Below are 6,898 nucleotides of genomic sequence, written 5' to 3' on the forward strand. Positions count from 1 at the left end.
CAGACATGTTAAACAGACTAGCAATAGCAATAATAGTCGTTCTTTACTTGATATATTGTACTTTTGAAGTCAAAACATATATTAAAGTATTTAAACCAAAAAACGTGTACTGCCCCTTTAAATAATAAAAGCGCAACAATTTTTCTGTTAGACAAAAAGACGATTTCAGCAATAAAAATTGTCCCTATGTGTCCCAATTAGCTTAAATATATTGCACCACTTGTTAGGATATATAATATATCAAATTATGTCAGGTTTTTCAAATATATCGATGTATTACAAAACTTGGCCCCTGCCCCCAAGGCACACTGAAATAACGTTCTGAGCCTCTCTGTCCACTACGATCACCAAACAGAGCCAGGCCCCACCGGTGCCTCAGGATCTTGCTACTGATCCGGAACACACACTGCGCGTCTGGGCGTGGAAAATTAGGCCCCGCCCACCGTGGGCGTAACTCCTATCCTACCGAGACCCGCATGGGTAGAAAAAACCCAAACATGTCGGTCCTCCATAGATCAGCCATGTGCTCACAACATACACATTCTGCACAATAAGCGCTTCACATTGTAAGGTCTGTCAAGTCAGCCATAAAATCTAGCCGCATCTCCCAGCGTCAGCCCACATAATAATATTTAAAGTGATATACCACACTAGTAATATAATGAAAATAACAGGGAATCCAGGTACACCATTTTCCTATAGTGCATACTGCTTACCCCTCCCCAGCTAGGGATATTGTCAGTCTGTTCTGATGTATCAAGTCTCCCCAGAAACAAAGACTGAACATACCTCAATGCAGCTTGTAGCATGGCATCGTTCTCCACACTGAAGATTTTTCTTTACACCACCTTCAGCTGCTCTGTGGGAACCAGAATGGATCGTTTGCTAAGATCATCAACATCAGGGCAGAAAAATAAAATGTCTCCACTCCTCTTGGGAAGGTATACACTGACAATTTCTCCCTGAGAAAATTAGTACTCTTTGGCACCATTTTAAAATAACAAACTTCTTGATTGAAGAATCTAAACTAACACCTCACTTTACCTCTTCCTATCACTAACACAGGCAAAGAGAATGACTGGGGGAGGAGGGGAAGGGATGAGCTATATATACAGCTCTGCTGTGGTGCTCTTTGCCACTGCCTGCTAGCAGGAGGTTTATTCCCACAAGTAAGGATGAAATCCGTGGACTCGTCATATCTTGTAAAAGAAATGAAATACATCCTATCCGGATCAAAAATAAAAAAGGCAGCACCCGTGGGTGAACGACCACGGAAAAACAGAATTTATGCTTACCTGATAAATTACTTTCTCCAACGGTGTGTCCGGTCCATGGCGTCATCCATTAATTGTGGGAACCAATACCAAAGCTTTAGGACACGGATGAAGGGAGGGCGCAAATCAGGTTACCTAAACGGAAGGCACCACGGCTTGCAAAACCTCCCAAAAATAGCCTCCGAAGAAGCATAAAGTATCAAATTTGTAGAATTTGGCAAAAGTGTGCAGAGAAGACCAAGTCGCTGCCTTACATATCTGATCAACAGAAGCCTCGTTCTTGAAGGCCCATGTGGAAGCCACAGCCCTAGTAGGAGGCTGCCGTCCGGCAGTCTCATAAGCCAATTGGATAATGCTTTTCAGCCAGAAAGAGGTAGCAGAAGCTTTTTATCCTCTCCTCTTACCAGAGTAAACGACAAACAAAGATGAGGTTTGTCTAAAATCCTTTGTTGCTTCTAAATAGAATTTTAAAGTACGAACTACATCTAAATTGTGTAACAAACGTTCCTTCTTTGAAACTGGATTCGGACACAGAGAAGGAACAACTATTTCCTGGTTAATATTCTTGTTGGAAACAACTTTTGGAAGAAAACCAGGCTTAGTACGCAAAACGACCTTATCTGAATGGAACACCAGATAGGGTGGATCACACTGCAAAGCAGATAATTCAGAAACTCTTCTAGCAGAAGAAATAGCCACCAAAAACAGAACTTTCCAAGATAGTAACTTGATATCTATGGAATGTAAAGGTTCAAACGGAACCCCTTGAAGAACTGAAAGAACTAAATTTAGACGCCAAGGAGGAGTCATGGGTCTGTAAACAGGCTTGATTCTGACCAAAGCCTGTACAAAAGCTTTTACATCTGGCACAGCTGCCAGGCGTTTGTGTAACAAAACAGATAAAGCAGAAATCTGTCCTTTTAGAGAACTCGCTGACAACCCTTTATCCAAACTCTCTTGGAGAAAGGAAAGAATCTTAGGAATTTTAATTTTACTCCAGGAGAATCCCTTGGATTCACACCAACAGATATATTTTTTCCATATTTTATGGTAAATCTTTCTAGTCACAGGTTTTCTGGCTTGGACCAGAGTATCTATCACTGAATTTGAAAATCCACGCTTGGATAAAATCAAGCATTCAATTTCCAAGCAGTCAGCTGCAGAGAAACTAGATTTGGATGTTCGAATGGACCTTGTACTAGAAGATCCTGTCTCAAAGGTAGCTTCCATGGTGGAGCCGATGACATATTCACCAGGTCTGCATACCAAGTCCTGCGTGGCCACGCAGGAGCTATAAGAATCACCAAGGCCTTCTCCTGTTTGATCCTGGCTACGAGCCTGGGAAGGAGAGGAAACGGTGGAAATACATAAGCTAGGTTGAACGACCAAGGCGCCACTAATGCATCCACTAGAGTCGCCTTGGGATCCCTGGATCTGGACCCGTAACAAGGAACCTTGATGTTCTGACGGGACGCCATCAGATCCATGTCTGGAATGCCCCATAATTGAGTTAACTGGGCAAAGACCTCCGGGTGGAGTTCCCACTCCCCCGGATGGAAAGTCTGACGACTCAAGTAATCTGCCTCCCAGTTGTCTACTCCTGGGATCCAAATTTTCACCACAGTGTCTTAATGCTTTTAAAGTATTGCACCCCAATTTTCAAGCTTTTAACCCCTTAAATGAGGAAACCGGAGCCGTTTAATCAATTAACAACTTTAACCCCACTACAGTCCCAGCCACAGCGTTTGCTGCGACTTCACCTGTCCCTGGGGGTTATACGATACCAAATTAAGCCTTCCAGGAACGTTTTCAATGATCACCAGACCCTCTCACATGCAGCTGCATGCACTGCATCCAAAAGAAACTGCGCAATTATGGCGCGAAAATGAGGCTCTGCCTACTATAGTGAAAGGCCCTTCCTGACTGGGAAGGTGTCTAAATGACTGCCTGGCGTCTAAAAACGTTCCCCACACTAAAAGTTTAGAAATATCACTTCAAACTTCATAAAAAAACTTAAATAAAGCAATCGATTTAGCCCATAAGAGTGTCAACCAGTGTATAGCCCATAATAAGCCTTCATTCTGTTAAGAGTCTAAGAAAATGGCTTACCGATCCCCAAGAGGGAAAATGACAGTCTTCTAGCATTACACAGTCTTGTTAGAAAATGGACTAGTCATACCTTGAGCAGAAAAGTCTGCAAACTGTTCCCCCCAACTGAAGTTCTCTGGGCTCAACAGTCCTGCGTGGGAACAGCAATTGATTTTAGTTACTGCTGCTAAAAGCATACTCCTCTTTTAAACAGAACTCTTCATCCTTTCTGTTTTAGAGTAAATAGTACAAACCGGCACTATTTTAAAATAAACTCTTGATAGAAGAATAAAAAACTACAACTAAACATCACATACTCTTCACCATCTCCGTGGAGATGCTACTTGTTCAGAGTGGCAAAGAGAATGACTGGGGGCGGAGCCTGAGGAGGGGCTATATGGACAGCTTTTGCTGTGCTCTTTGCCATTTCCTGTTGGGGAAGAGAATATTCCCACAAGTAATGGATGACGCCGTGGACCGGACACACCAATGTTGGAGAAAAGGGTACGCCAACCGGACCAGTCGATCAGAGGCCCCCTTCACCCAAGCTCAGAAACTGGAACCGATACATAAAAGAAAGAAACTGAGAAGTGAAGGAGATTAGCTACATCCCCAAACGTCTAACCCAGCTTGCCATCCACGCTTCCCCAGGAGGCCGAACTGAATCGGGCGATCCCACGTCCGATGGGCCCTGGTTGAAAGAACACGGACAGTATCTTAAAAATATTTCACTGAAATGATCCAGCGCCATAGATCTGGCCATGTGGAACCGTGCCGTTACCTCTGGAGGAAACAAGCCACCTTCCGGAGGAGTAAAGGCCATAGGGACACCGGCTTGTGTAGCAAAGGAAAGTTCTGGGACACGCGCCTCACAGGACCTAGAATCCTCGAGGGCGGATGGCTCAACGCACTCTAAGGACCCCGATTCGGGAGAAGAGAGTACTCTGGAAACATAACGGATAGGCATGGATAAACAGGGCCATTTCATACTCGTCACAAGACGCATTCTCTGCATCGGAGACATCCGTGTCTAAAAAAATCAGAATCCTACATCTTGGGTTTACAAAAATGACAAATACTAATTGGCACCCTTTTTACATGGCCAATGGCTGGGGCACTCACCACCTCCTGTGAACCAGACAACCAAAGAGCAAACTGTCGCCACACAGAATACGGAAGTGAAAAACAACGTAACCGAACTCGGTCACAAGGTGCACTGTGCAAGTCATAAAAAGAGTGCGCAAATAGATAAGGCCGTAATGTTCTGAAAAGCCATGAGCCTAAGCATTACTACACATCAGCAGATAACCACATAACATGATTAAAGTTCCCCCTGTTCAATAATCCCCCTCAGGGGATATTAACCCATGATTCCTATTTTAAGATAAAAAAGTCCCACTGGGACCCTACCTTCTCATTATCACATTCACATATTGAAGTAAAATGAAACAATCTTACCGGAATCTCTAACCTTCATCCATGCTCTCACTGAGAGGCTGACAGGACAACTTAAAACTCCAGTCCCATTTTGAAAGAGTACTACCCTCCATAAGAGACTCTCTCGAACTTCTGACACTTCTCTGCCAACCTCCTGTGACAAAAGGTAAAGAATGACTGGGGGATGAGGGAAGTGGGGGAGGTATTTAAGCCTTTGGCGGCTGGGGTGTCTTTGCCTCTTCCTGGTGGCCAGGTTCTGAAATCCCAAAAGTAATTAATGCAGCTGTGGACACTTCCTGTTTAAGAAAATCAAGCACATTTGAAAATAGAACACACACATATCCTACACTAGTGGGAGCTAGCTGCTAGGGTGCCTGCACACATTTGTCTCTTGTGATTGGCTAGCTAGATGTGTTCAGCTAGCTGCCAGTAGTGCAATATATATCAACATACATAACTATATAATCTCTCTATTGCGCGCGCGCAGGAGTTGAGAGTGCGCGCAGGAGTTGAGTGTGCGCGTGCAGGAGTTGAGTGTGTGTGCGCGTGCAGGAGCTGAGTGTGTGTGCGCGTGCAGGAGCTGAGTGTGTGTGTAGGTAGGTAGGAGTTACGTGTGTGTGTGTGTGTGTGTGTAGGTAGGAGTTACGTGTGTGTGTGTGTGTGTGTAGGTAGGAGTAACGTGTGTGTGTAGGTAGGAGTAACGTGTGTGTGTGTGTGTGTGTGTGTGCGCGCACACGCGTGTAGGTAGGTAAGAGTATGTGTAGGTAAGAGTATGTGTGTAGGTAGGTAAGAGTATGTGTGTGTGTGTGTAGGTAGGTAAGAGTATGTGTGTGTGTGTGTAGGTAGGTAAGAGTATGTGTGTGTGTGTGTAGGTAGGTAAGAGTGAGTATGTGTGTGTGTAGGTAGGTAAGAGTGAGTATGTGTGTGTGTAGGTAGGTAAGAGTATGTGTGTGTGTGTGTGTGTAGGTAGGTAAGAGTATGTGTGTGTGTGTGTGTGTGTGTAGGTAGGTAAGAGTATGTGTGTGTGTGTGTGTGTGTGTAGGTAGGTAAGAGTATGTGTGTGTGTGTAGGTAGGTAAGAGTATGTGTGTGTGTGTAGGTAGGTAAGAGTATGTGTGTGTGTGTAGGTAAGAGTATGTGTGTGTGTAGGTAGGTAAGAGTATGTGTGTGTGTAGGTAGGTAAGAGTATGTGTGTGTAGGTAGGTAAGAGTATGTGTGTGTGTGTAGGTAGGTAAGAGTATGTGTGTGTGTGTAGGTAGGTAAGAGTGTGTGTGTGTGTGTGTAGGTAAGAGTATGTGTGTGTGTGTGTAGGTAGGTAAGAGTATGTGTGTGTGTGTGTAGGTAGGTAAGAGTATGTGTGTGTGTGTAGGTAGGTAAGAGTATGTGTGTGTGTAGGTAGGTAAGAGTATGTGTGTGTGTAGGTAGGTAAGAGTATGTGTGTGTGTAGGTAGGTAAGAGTATGTGTGTGTGTAGGTAGGTAAGAGTATGTGTGTGTAGGTAGGTAAGAGTATGTGTGTGTGTGTGTAGGTAGGTAAGAGTATGTGTGTGTGTGTGTGTAGGTAGGTAAGAGTATGTGTGTGTGTGTAGGTAGGTAAGAGTATTTGTTTTTATTATTAATGTGCTTTAGAGACTTCTAAAGATGCATATGTTTAAACCCCAGTGATTTGCCTATGCTCAGATATTCAGTGCACTGTTGCAAGACAAAAGCAGGCTTACCATGTACGGTTATAGCATTGTCCTTAGCCTGGATGGACAGCTTCAACTGCCCTGAAATATAAATGTAAAAAAAATTATATAAAAAATAGTGACACGGCACTTTGCTAAACAAGACGGACACAGTGTATCCCTCTAGTGGTCATCTGACAGTATGAAAACTCAGGTTTGCTTCAAAGAATATTACACCGTAAATGAAATAGTCATAAAATGTACAAATTATATCAAGTAAAAAAACACAACAACTGTGCAATATACTATTATGTTACAACGCTGAACATTGTTTTTCTAACTTCCAATGTGTTCCTATAAAGTATTTAACTAAGGGACACTGAATCCCAATTTTTTATTTCATGATTCAGATTGAGCAGCAATTTTAAGTAACTT

The 6,898-nt window shown here is 43.4% G+C and overlaps 1 protein-coding gene across 1 annotated transcript in view; it reads right to left on the reverse strand.

The window, feature by feature from the left end:
• Positions 1 to 6,567, reverse strand: part of RGS3 (regulator of G protein signaling 3) — a 1,044,909-nt gene extending 1,038,342 nt beyond the window's left edge. The window contains exon 1 of the mRNA XM_053695840.1: positions 6,515 to 6,567. The gene's annotated coding sequence lies outside the window, so the exon portion shown is untranslated. The remainder of the gene's footprint in view (positions 1 to 6,514) is intronic.
• Between the last annotated feature and the right edge of the window lie 331 nt (positions 6,568 to 6,898).

Source organism: Bombina bombina, chromosome 12 (genome assembly GCF_027579735.1).
Source record: "Bombina bombina isolate aBomBom1 chromosome 12, aBomBom1.pri, whole genome shotgun sequence".
Classification (NCBI taxonomy): Eukaryota; Metazoa; Chordata; class Amphibia; order Anura; family Bombinatoridae; genus Bombina; species Bombina bombina.